The sequence below is a fragment of the Myotis lucifugus genome, unplaced genomic scaffold (genome assembly GCF_000147115.1).
Source record: "Myotis lucifugus unplaced genomic scaffold, Myoluc2.0 scaffold_61, whole genome shotgun sequence".
NCBI lineage: Eukaryota > Metazoa > Chordata > Mammalia > Chiroptera > Vespertilionidae > Myotis > Myotis lucifugus.
The window spans coordinates 4,608,942-4,620,450 of NW_005871109.1; positions in this window are offsets into that span (position 1 = coordinate 4,608,942).

Below are 11,509 nucleotides of genomic sequence, written 5' to 3' on the forward strand. Positions count from 1 at the left end.
GAAAATTTTAGATGCACTCTCTTTAAGATTGGGAAGTAAGTAAAGAATCCCACTATCATTGCTGCAATTGGATATGGTACTGAAGGTTTTGGCCAAATGCTTTAAGGAAAGAGAAAGAAGTATTAGGTGTAAAGATTGGAAGGGAAAGATAAAACTTTTATTTGAGCCCTGACCGGTTTGGCTCGGTAGATAGAGCGTCAGCCTGCAGACTGAAAGGTCCCAGGTTCGATTCTGGTCAAGGGCATGTACCATCGTTGTGGGCACATCCCCACTGGGGGGTGTGCAGGAGGCAACTGATTGATGTTTCTCTCTCATCGATGTTTCTAACTCTCTATCCCTCTCCCTTCCTCTCTGTAAAAAATCAATAAAATATTTTAATATTTTATATTAAAATATATTTTTTTAATATATTTTATTGATTTTTGCAGAGAGGAAGGGAGAGAGATAGAGAGTTAGAAACATTGATGAGAGAGAAAAACATCAATCAGCTGCCTCCTGCACATCTCCCACTGGGGATTGTGCCTGCAACCCAGGTACATGCCCTTGACCGGAATCGAACCTGGACCTTTCAGTCCGCAGGCCGACGCTCTATCCACTGAGCCAAACCGGTTTCAGCTAAAATATATTTTTTAAAAAAACTTTTATTTGAGTTGATATAATGAATTTCATTAAATTTAATTTTTTAAAGCACCTAGCAGAATAAACAAATTTAAACTAAAATGAGCCCAGCTGGTGTAGCTCAGTTGGTTGAGCATCCTCCCATGCACCAAGAGGTTGCTGGTTCAATTCCAGTCAGGGTACATGCCTGGGTTGCAGCTGGGATCCCCAGTAGGGGAGGAGCAGGAGGCAGCAGATTGATGTTTCCCTTTCATCGATGTTTCTAGCTATTTCTCCCTCCCCCTCCTGAAATCTGTAAAAACATATTAAAAGAAAAAAACAAAGTGAGCCATTGGCAGGGTTGCGGGACCCAACAAATGTGACACCAGTTAATAGGATCTACCATCTTAAAATATAATCTTTGGAATATCAGCCTTACACCACAAGATGGCCTCCACAAGAAATTTTTTGACAGCTGCTAAAGGAAGAAAAAGTAATCAATATTGTTAGATTTACTTACTCTTCTACCTCTCTTACCTAACCATTAGCTCTTTGAGGTCAAGACGTAGGCTGATGGGAGGGAAGGTTGATGAAGTCCCTATTGACGCCCTGTGTTACTTGGAGAAAGGAGCGTTGAAGAAATTAGAAGTCCCAGGAGGTGGGAGGCAGGTAGTGAGAGCGTGGACGAGGTGCAGAGGGATGAGAAGGGTGCTCAGAGATAAGCAACTTCAGGGAGGGAAAGTTGGACAAAAGGCTGGGTCTGAGCAGATTAGAGCTCAAAGTTTTCAACTTCCTGCATTGAAAAAAGAGCAGTGCTGTTGAAAACGCTCTGAACGTGAAGTCTGGAATCTGGGTTGGAAGAGTCAGGACATGGGTCAGTGTAGTCAAAGAAACTACTCCAGGCTTGTTTGTTTCAAGTCAAGGGTTTAAAGTGCTCTCCCTCCAGGAAGCACATCTGAGCCTGTCCCCTTACCTGCTTTTCCCCCAAGGCGTTACCTTTTCTCTCCTAAGCTCCAAGGGTCCTTTTTGTCTCTGTAACTTGTTCCCTGAATCCATGTCTTCCTTCCAAGGGCTTCTTTTTATTTATTTATTTATTGCCTATGTAACTTTCTAAATAAACTTTCTCTTATTAAAAAAAAGGGGGGAGGTTGAATAAATACATACTTACAAATTGCATTTTTAAAATAAATATATTTTTATTGATTTCAGATAGGAAGGGAGAGGGAGAGAGAGAGAAATATCAATGATGAGAGAGAATCATTGATCGGCTGCCTCCTGCACACCTCACACTGGGGCATGTTCCCTGACCAAGAATTAAACCGTGACCTCCCAGTTCATAGGTCGACCGCTCAACCACTGAGCCACGCTGGCCAGATATGTGTTATTTTTTTAAATTGACCAGATGTTTTAGCTTAGTTTCATCATTATTAAAGATATTATGGTAGAAGTACATTCCATTAGAATGTGTGACATTTTGGAGTTAGTTTCAAGCAACTGTATTCTAGATATTTTAAGCAGAAAAGAACTTCACATATGGAATGTTATCTTTTTAAAAATACGTTTTTATTGAGAGAGAGAGAGAGAGAAAAGATACGCTCTGACTGGAATTGAACTGGCAAGCTTTCAGTTCATGTGGTTCATGGGATGACAACCAACTGAATCATACCAGCCAGGGCCACATACGGAATTTCAGATTTTACAAAATCACTGGAAAGTTTGGAGGAGCAGGCTTTCGACTGAAGATCCAAGAATGACTCCTAGAAAAATCCAGAACTGGCAGTAATTGTGTTTAAGAGCTCACCACTATATCTGTGATTCAGAGCCCTTGCTGCTGCTTAGATCCTGAAGAGAGCCTGCTACTTTTGCCACTGTAACTCTGTCACATCATCCACAAGGCTGGAGAAGGACCACTGGCATCTCTACAACCCTCCCTGCCCATGGAACACTGACAGAAGATGCAGGAAAACAGTCCCTGTTTCTCCTTTCCATTCAAATTTCTTGTAAGTGCATCTAATTTGTGGGGCCTATTTAGCATGCAGAACTCCCGTTTTTTAGAGTTCATAGCTTTCCAGCCTCTGCAATAAAGAAAAGAATAATCATGGCCAGCTGCATAATTTACAAAATAAAAATACAGCCTTTGTTTAAAAAGCAGGAAAAAAATGCCATTAAAGGAAAACTAAAATATAAAAAATTTTTCCTTTCCTCTGGGGTCTTCTTGACTTGTCATGGTGTCTTTATTTTCTATTTAATATTGTTCTAAGAAAAAAGAATTTAAAATGTAAATTATTGGCTTGAATTTTCCATTTGTATTTATATGGTGCAGTGCCAATTTAAAATGCAAATATAAGAGCACTTAACTGTCTGTGGAGTTGCTACCGGTGAGATGATGAGATCTGGGTTCTCGTCTTCTTGAAGGAAAGATTTCAATCAAGAGACAAAGTGCAGCAAAGCAAGCAAGAGTTTATTGGCCGCAGCAAAATCACACTTAGGACAGTGAAACAAAGAAGGGCTTAGCATAGAAGCAACAGGAGAACCTAGGCTGGGCTGCTTTGATTCACTGGAAAGTCAGAGAAAAGAGGGTCTTGGAGACAGGTTCAGGGGGTCAGGCCAGGACAAGCTGCAGCTACCCATAACTCCCTGGTTGCAAGGTCTCTTGGGGTCTTTTAGAGCAGCGGTTCTCAACCTGTGGGTCGCCAATCTGTGGGTCGTGATCCCTTTGGGGGTCGAAAGACCCTTTCACAGGGGTCGCCTAAGACCATCGGAAAACACATATATAATTACATATTGTTTTTGTGATTAATCACTATGCTTTAATTATGTTCAATTTGTAACAATGAAAATACATCCTGCATATCAGATATTTACATTACGATTCGTAACAGTAGTAAAATTACAGTTATGAGGTAGCAACGAAAATAATTTTATGGTTGTGGGTCACCACACCATGAGGAACTGTATTAAAGGGTCACGGCATTAAGAAGGTTGAGAACCACTGTTTATATATGTGTTTTCCAATGGTCTTAGGTGACCCCTGTGAAAGGGTCGTTCGACCCCCAAAGGGGTTTCGACCCACAGGTTGGCAACCCACAGGTTGAGAACCGCTGTTTTAGAGGGAAGAAGAGGGGAAGGGAATGGCACAGGCATGCTCACCTGGGGTATTTATCTCTCTCTGGCAGGTGGGAATCTTAGGGGAGCTCTCAGGGGAGGGTTTCAATAGAATGTTCATCAGCTTTCCAGGTGTGCTCTTTCAGGGTCATGGTTGCCAACGATTGGTCAGTGCCAGGGCAGGCGGCCATTAGTCAATGTAGCTGGTCCTGAGGCAGCCACAGCATCACTTGTCTGGTTTTGCTGCTTTTCTGGGCCTGGAGCTGAACTACAGCTAAGGCCTAGATGTTACTCTTCGGGAGGAAAAGGTCAGGGGGTCTAAACTGAATGACCAGTGATCTGCTAGGGGAGAATAGATTACCCTGAGACAAGATCCTTGTTTTCCCAGTTTTGCCCCTTGCTAGGCACCCAGGTTTTTCTGCCCTGGTGACCTTCTGTACCTGGCCCATCGTATTTGCTATGTTCATGTCTGTCTAACTGCCTATGACAGAATCACTGAAGTTATACATTTCTACTTTGAAACTCAAATACGCATATGTATTTCATCCTTACATGAATAGTGGAAATGCTGCAAAAAGTAACTCAGCTGTTTTTAGTTTACTTCTACCTACATTCTCTACCTTTGACTTATGGATGAGTAAGGCAGGACTGAAAGGAAAGGAAACGATGTGTTGCTTTTCCCTCAATGTCATCATTTTTAGCAAGTGATTGGTTACTACAAGGAAGTCACATAAATAAGAATGAGAGAGGAGCCCTAACTGGTCTGGCTCAGTGGATAGAGCGTTGGCCTGTAGACTGAGGGGTCCTGGGTTTGATTCCGGTCAAGGGCATGTACCTTGGTTGTGGGCACATCCCCAGTGGGGGTTGTGCAGGAGGCAGCTGATCGATGTTTCTAACTCTCTGTCCCTCTCCCTTCATCTCTGTAAAAAAATCAATAAAATATATTTTTAAAAAATGAGAGAGGATTCCTTGGTCATTTGTATTTCTTAGGATGCCATTGCCTTTTTTCTTAGTGGGAAGCAAGTTCTGGTTTGAATGGAAAGCAACCCTGTCAGGATAGTCAGCAACCCTGCTTATGCAGTTTTAGACATAACATTTTTGCCTTGTTCTGGCTTTGGAGCTCACTGAAGGAGCAGGCATCACAGGTCCACGGGAATTCTGTGCTCCTGTAGTACTGCAAACACTGTATGGGAATGAGGCGCAAGGAACAGCGGATGTGCATATTGCTCATACAGCATCTGCTCGTGTGCATGCTCCTTTGCCTCATCAGATTTCACTTACAAAACACAAATTCAAAGATAAAATTATTAAGAATTTTAAGCCTGACTGGTGTGGCTCAGTTGTTGAGCGTTGACCCATGAACCAGGAAGTCACAGTTCGATTCCTGGTCAGGGCACATGGCCGGACTGTGGGCTTGATCCTCAGAAGGGAATGTGCACTAGGCAGCCAATCAGTGATTCTCATCATTGGGGTGTCTCTCTCTCTATTCCTCTCCCTTCCTCTCTCTGAAATCAATTAAAAAAGGGGGGGGGAATTTTAAGACAGCAACAGCAGAGCATTAAGCCAAGTGTGTGGCCCTTCTGAATATTAATCCCCGTGCCTAGGTGGAACATCCATGAAACTAGCCCTGAGCATAATAGATGGAGGTAGAAATGGAGTTGACTTCCAATTACTATATCCAGAATAGACACTTGTGAACAGATAAGTGAGGATGAAAAGTGAGGTGAGAAAAAGGAAGTAGAGGGGCAGGAAGAAACCGTGTGTTTGTGTGTGTGTGTGTGTGTGTGTGTGTATGTATGTGTGTGTGTGTGTGTGTGTGAGAGAGAGAGAGAGAGAGAGAGAGAGAGAGAGAGAGAGCAAGCACATAGCTGGTGTTAACTTCCTAATTCTGTGAGGCCTAGTTATACTTCCGTGTCCTGCATCCTGTTAGGCAATGCAGAGAAAATATAGCTCCACCGTTAACTCATATTGTGGTTTTGGGTGAACTAGGTGTCCCTTTCTTAAGATACTTTACTGCCATCTGTTGGAAAACTGTCATAATAACTATGTAAATTAATAATGACTACAATAAGTGATGTGTCTGGGACAATGATCAATTTGTATAAATGTGAGTGGCAGCCCATCTGTTACCCGCAGGGTCCCCTGGGGGCCAGAGGCACAAATGATAACTCACAAGCTGAGCTTAGCAAAGTTAGTGGGCAATAGACAGGAGCTGAGATGGCAGGCCAAAGGGTGACCTGGCCACACCTCTGAATCCCAGCCTCAGAGCCAGTTAGTTGAGAATCAAAACCAGTAGTTCTTGGCTTTATGTTGTCTTGCTCTTGGCAGCCCATGAAGATGGTTGTGGTGGGGGCTTACGGCCAGTTCCAACATTTGACAAAGCCTAGTGGATGGGCCTAATATTTTTATCCAGGAGAAGCCTACTAGTATATAGGCGAAAAAATAAAGTTGTGTGGTTTTTTTTGTTTGTTTGTTTTTGGCTTTTGGCTGGAGTTACATTAATTCTTTGAAGTTCACAAATCTGGTGCTAATTAAAAGGTCTGAACATCAGAATAATGTATCTTTTAAGAAATGGGTAAACTGGCCCTGGCCAGGTAGCTCAGTTGGTAAGAGCATCATCCAGATATGACAAGGTTTTGGGTTCAATCCCTGGTCAGGACACATACAAGAAGCAGTCAATGAATGAATGCATAATTAAGTGGAACAACAAATCAATGTTTCTCTCTCTCTCTCTCTCTCTCTCTCTCTCTCAAAAAAAAAAAAAGGTGGGAAAACAATTTGTTTCAGAGGTTTCTTTCTAATTAAAGGGTCCTTGGGGATGGAAAACAATAAGAGAACGCTCAAAGATGCCACTATTGGAGACCCTACTCATGGCCAGGACCTTCTTTGTAGACGTGGGTAAGCCAAAGATGGGAAAGTGAGGGACCTGCCTGAGGTCACATCATTTGAGTAAATTGCAGAGCTAGGATTCTACTCAGGTTTTCTGGTACCTAAGCTGGGCTTCTTCTCAATCCCCACGAGTTGGCATCTGCTTCTTTCTTCTTCCTCCTCCTCTTCTTCCTAAAATGTCATGAACCTTTATTCAGACTCAGAGAAAAAACCTAAACCATTTCATGAATATTTCCCAAAAGATGATTGGATATTGTGAATGTAGTGCATTTAATAAGTTATTAGTAATTCTTTTGTAGCCCCTACACTTACTAGTGACCCAATAACATCTCTTTTTTTGTCACAGAGTATATTAAACGTGGCTCTTAAAAGCAGAGCAACTTCTTATGTATGAATAAAGACAAAGTGTTTCCCAGTACAATCTAGGACATAATGCTCTGAACTTTAGAAATTCAGTTTAGTTTTATTGTAGTTAATTCTTAATGTGTTGTTAAAAGTCTTGTGCTGTTTTAATTTTTCAAATTTATTATAAATTTAATCATTCCAATAATTAAATACTGATTTTTCTCTGTCATAATTCTTGTATGTTTTTTTGTCATACTAAAGGCAGGCTGATATAACGTAGAATATTTATAGTATGACTGTATGTTTTTGTTTACAGTCAGCTAGAAAAGTACTAAAATATTCAATGATTAATTATATCTTTTCCCACTTTTAAAAAAATTAAGGTAGCATTTACATACAGTAAAATAGACTCTTTTTTAGTGCATGATTTTGTGAGCTTTCACAAACAAACAATTGTGAAACCACCACCACAATCAAGATAAATAACAATTCCATCACCCCCGAAAAAAACCTTTGAGAGTTCAGCCACATTTAAATATGTCTTCCTTTTGGAATCTGGTCCAACGGCCTTTCACTCCCCCTTACTAGACCATCTGGCCTTTCCCAGGAAGCTCTTGGCCCTCAAGTTGATGGGAACAGTGAGCCCATTGTGTTCACATTCTAAGGGAGCGGGCTGGATGCAGTACATATAAGGTCATCCACCTAGACCAGTGGTCGGCAAACTGCGGCTCGGCAAACAGCGGCTCACAAGCCACATGCAGCTCTTTGGCCCCTTGAGTGTGGCTCTTCCACAAAATACCGACTTCTGCGCATGGGCCACGAAGTTTCAATCGCACTGTACGTGCGCGCCCGCATGTGGTATTTTGTGGAAGACCAACACTTAAGGGGCCAAAGAGCCGCATGTGGCTCGCGAGCCGCGGTTTGCCGACCACGGACCTAGACTCTCAAAAGGCTCTAACCTAGGGTGGTAGAGGGGAAGAGGGAACAGAGGGGCCCACCAGGGAGTCACTCCTGGGTTTGTCAAGAGCCCTCGGTACCCCTCTGCTTATCTGGTCTAGCCATCCTGCCCCTCCCAACCTCCTCAGATGCACACACACTACACGTGCAATTATTTACATCTGTAAATACACAAACATACATCTAATCTATATAAGCACATATATATACCTGATCACTCCCATACACAAATGCTCACATATAAAGAAGCTCCAACAGATATGTACATAGATATACACATGCATGGGCTCATGACCTGTTTTGGGGAAAGTTGCACCACTTGTGGACATTATCTGCAATTTGTTCCTCCTGTTGCTCAACTTCATACTTCCCCATACCACAGAACATCAGATGCTGCTTGATGTGGAGTCTTCTTTGGGGCTTCTTTTTGTTATGGGTAATGGTGGCTGAAGGGTGATGATTTTTTAACTGATTTAGGCAGCTTGGGTCATTGAAGAGACATGAAGAGCCCAAAGCTGGTTATGAGCAAGGTGTTGGGGGCTGGTCGGAAAGCAAAGCATGTGTGACTCCTTTTGTAGAGCTGGATCACTGTGCAGAGAGAGCTGGCTGCCAGAGATGGCTGTGGGTGTGTCACTCTACAGCTAGCTGTATTTGTGTTTCTAGTTTTAAGAAAGCCTGTATTGTGAAGCTTAAGTTTTTCTGTATGATCAGTGGGGTTCATTTGAGTGTGCACATGGCAAACCCTTCATTGAGCCTTGGTGAGGAGCTCACATAGCTAATAAGAGTGGGAGTAGGGATTTAAACACTAAATCTTAAGAGCATCCAACTTTGTCCCTCCCCTCCCCCCGTCGACTCTGGAAGAAGCAATCATTCTGCCAAACATATTTCCTACTGGGAAGGAGATCACTTTACAGTTGAATATTCTGGGCCTCTGAGCAGTTACATTTTCCAGAGCAAATTAATACAGTCAGACTTTTGTTTCTAATTTGTGTTTTGCAAGTTGAGTTGAGAGGTCTCTCAGCACCTGATCACCCAAGACACATTGGATAAAAAGTCTGGACTTTCAATCTGAGGACATTTAAGCCTTTTCCAGGCCTCTTCTGAGATCATTTGAAGATGTGGGTCAGATTTTGTCTCCTCGGCTTAAATTCCTTTAATTTCCCATCCCCTGACTTGCACATTTTACATAGCAAATTCCTTAGCCTGTCATTTGAAGCCTTTCCTCCTCTGTCCCTCTCCTCTTTCCCTGCTTTCATCCCCTTTTAATTCTTCATCTCCCATGAAATGAATTACTTGCTGTTGCTTGAATGTAGTATTTTATTTTATTTTAAAACGTATTTTTATTGATCAGAGAGGAAGGAAGAGGGAGAGAGAGATAGAAACATCAATGATGAGAGAAAATCATTGATCAGCTGCCTCCTGGATTGAGCCTCTTCTCCTTCCCTGGATCAGTGCTCCTCTCCTGAGAATCATTGATCAGCTGCCTCCTGGATTATGACAACCTGGGCATGTGCCCTGACTGGGAATCGAACTACAACCTCCTGGTTCATAGGTCGATGCTCAACCACTGAGCCACACTGGTGGGGCTGAATGTAATATTTTAATCTGTCACTCCCTGTTGTTGTACATGCTTACTGAAACATCTTCTCCCCTTTTTACCTGAGAAATTAATTTTGATCATCTGGACCTCAAATCAGATTGTACCTCCTTCTATAAGCCTTCCAGACCATCTTCCAATCTGGAGAGATGTCCTTCTTTTGTGCCATGTAACTATTTAGCGCCCTGAACCTCTTCTACTGTCTCAGTGTCCTCAGGATACTACAAAGGGTGGGACATCACCCTAAATGGGTGTAGAGAGCAGACTTTTTTGGATAGCTTTGACAATCCAATTCACTGTCAGTCATGATAGTTCGTCAAGTGTATGTCAAGACTGAGGTAAAGGGGTGTAACTGGATGCCCTTAGGAGGGGCCCCCAACACCCAAAACCACCAAGTCTGGACACTTGGTTAAGGACTCCATCTGGACACAGATATGAGTGGGACTCCCACCCTGGAGGACTTTAAGAACTCAGAGCTCCGACTGCCTAATGCTTGAAGTTGGCTGTACCATGAGTCACGCCCTGATTCCCGCTAGACTTCCACTCCCCTGGACTCTTGCCGCCACAGTAGCTGCCTGACTTGAGACAAAGGCCGTCTCTCCACCTGCAGAGGCCAACAGTGACGGGGACTTCGTGTTGGACACTGGCTCCGCTCCCTTTATCGCATGAGCTCCCCACTCTTGCATAACCTGCATGTGACTCTATTGCTTATTGGGGAGATCTCCCTGAACAAACCCGGCGTTGTGGAAAGATAAAAAAGGAGCGAGAGTGACTCCTTTCAGGGAATGCTCCCCTGCTCCTGACAGTGGGCTTTGTGAAGCTACCCTCTCCTTCCCACGTTTCTTCCACAAGTTTAGGCAGGCTACACACAGGGAGAGGCCGGTGCTATGGTTCCAAGTGACGCAGGCTGTGACCTCCAGGCCATGCTCTCCGAGGGAACCAATGCTTGAGGTACGTACCCAGGAGAGAGCACAGGGCCAGGCCTTGGGGAGGCTAGCTGCCTTCCAGGGCCCATAGTAGCAGCCTGCCAGAGCCAATCGTGAGCTTACCTCTTGCAGGAATAGTAATGATTTATAATACATATGGACTATTTCTAATACAGGGACGATTCCGACCATTTTACCTGTATGCACACTTATCTTACGTGACAGTCACAAACACCGTGGCTGCTCAAGGTTGAACAGTAAATGACCACGTCAGCGTTCAGATCTGAGCGGTCTGTTGTTGCCAGAGCCCATGCTGGCCACCCTCTACTCTATCAGCTCCCTGGCTTCCGATCTCCACGTTCCTGCCTCCCTCCCTCCCGTGGGAAACCAAGTCAGAGGGCCCCCAGACAAGGAAGGGCTTCTGCCCTCGCCCACCCCCACTCCCACTGCTCGCAGGGGGGCCGGCGCAGGGACGGGCTGAGAATTCTCAGCGGCAGAGGAGGGGCGCCCGAGGGGCAGGGGCCGCAGGAGGCTCGCGGGGAGAAAAGGGGGCAGCATGGTTCGTGGGAAAAGGCCTGGCGGGGGTGGGGGTGAGAGGGCTGGAAGCTGGCCAGCAACCCAGGACTCTCGCCCAGGCTTTGTCTCCTAGACGACATGACCGTGGAATAAGTTCCTACTTCTTTCTGGGCCTCAGTTTCCCCGTCTGTAGGACGGGCCGATCCACCTCGGCCAAAAGAGGGGGCGTCCTCCGCTGCACCGGGCGAAGGGCCGGGCGTGGGCGCCCGGGAGCGGGCGCTGTCTAGGGTCTCGGCCGACAGCCTGGAGCTGGGATGAGGGCTTCCAGCTCAGTCCCGCTGCCTCCCCCCCGGCGACAGGGCAGGGTCCGCAGACCTCCGGCTACAGTAAGGGGCGGGGTGGGAGCGCAGCGCGGGCCCGGGTCCCCGCTCTGCGGGGCGCGCCCGCTCCTCCCGCACCTTTCCAGCCTCTCGAAGGCGTGACAGCCCCGAGGGAGGGAGGTTGCCGGCGACACGGTAGCGGCCGGCCGCGCTGCGGCGTCGGCGGTGGAGACTGCGGCCCGCGGGGTCCGGAGAGC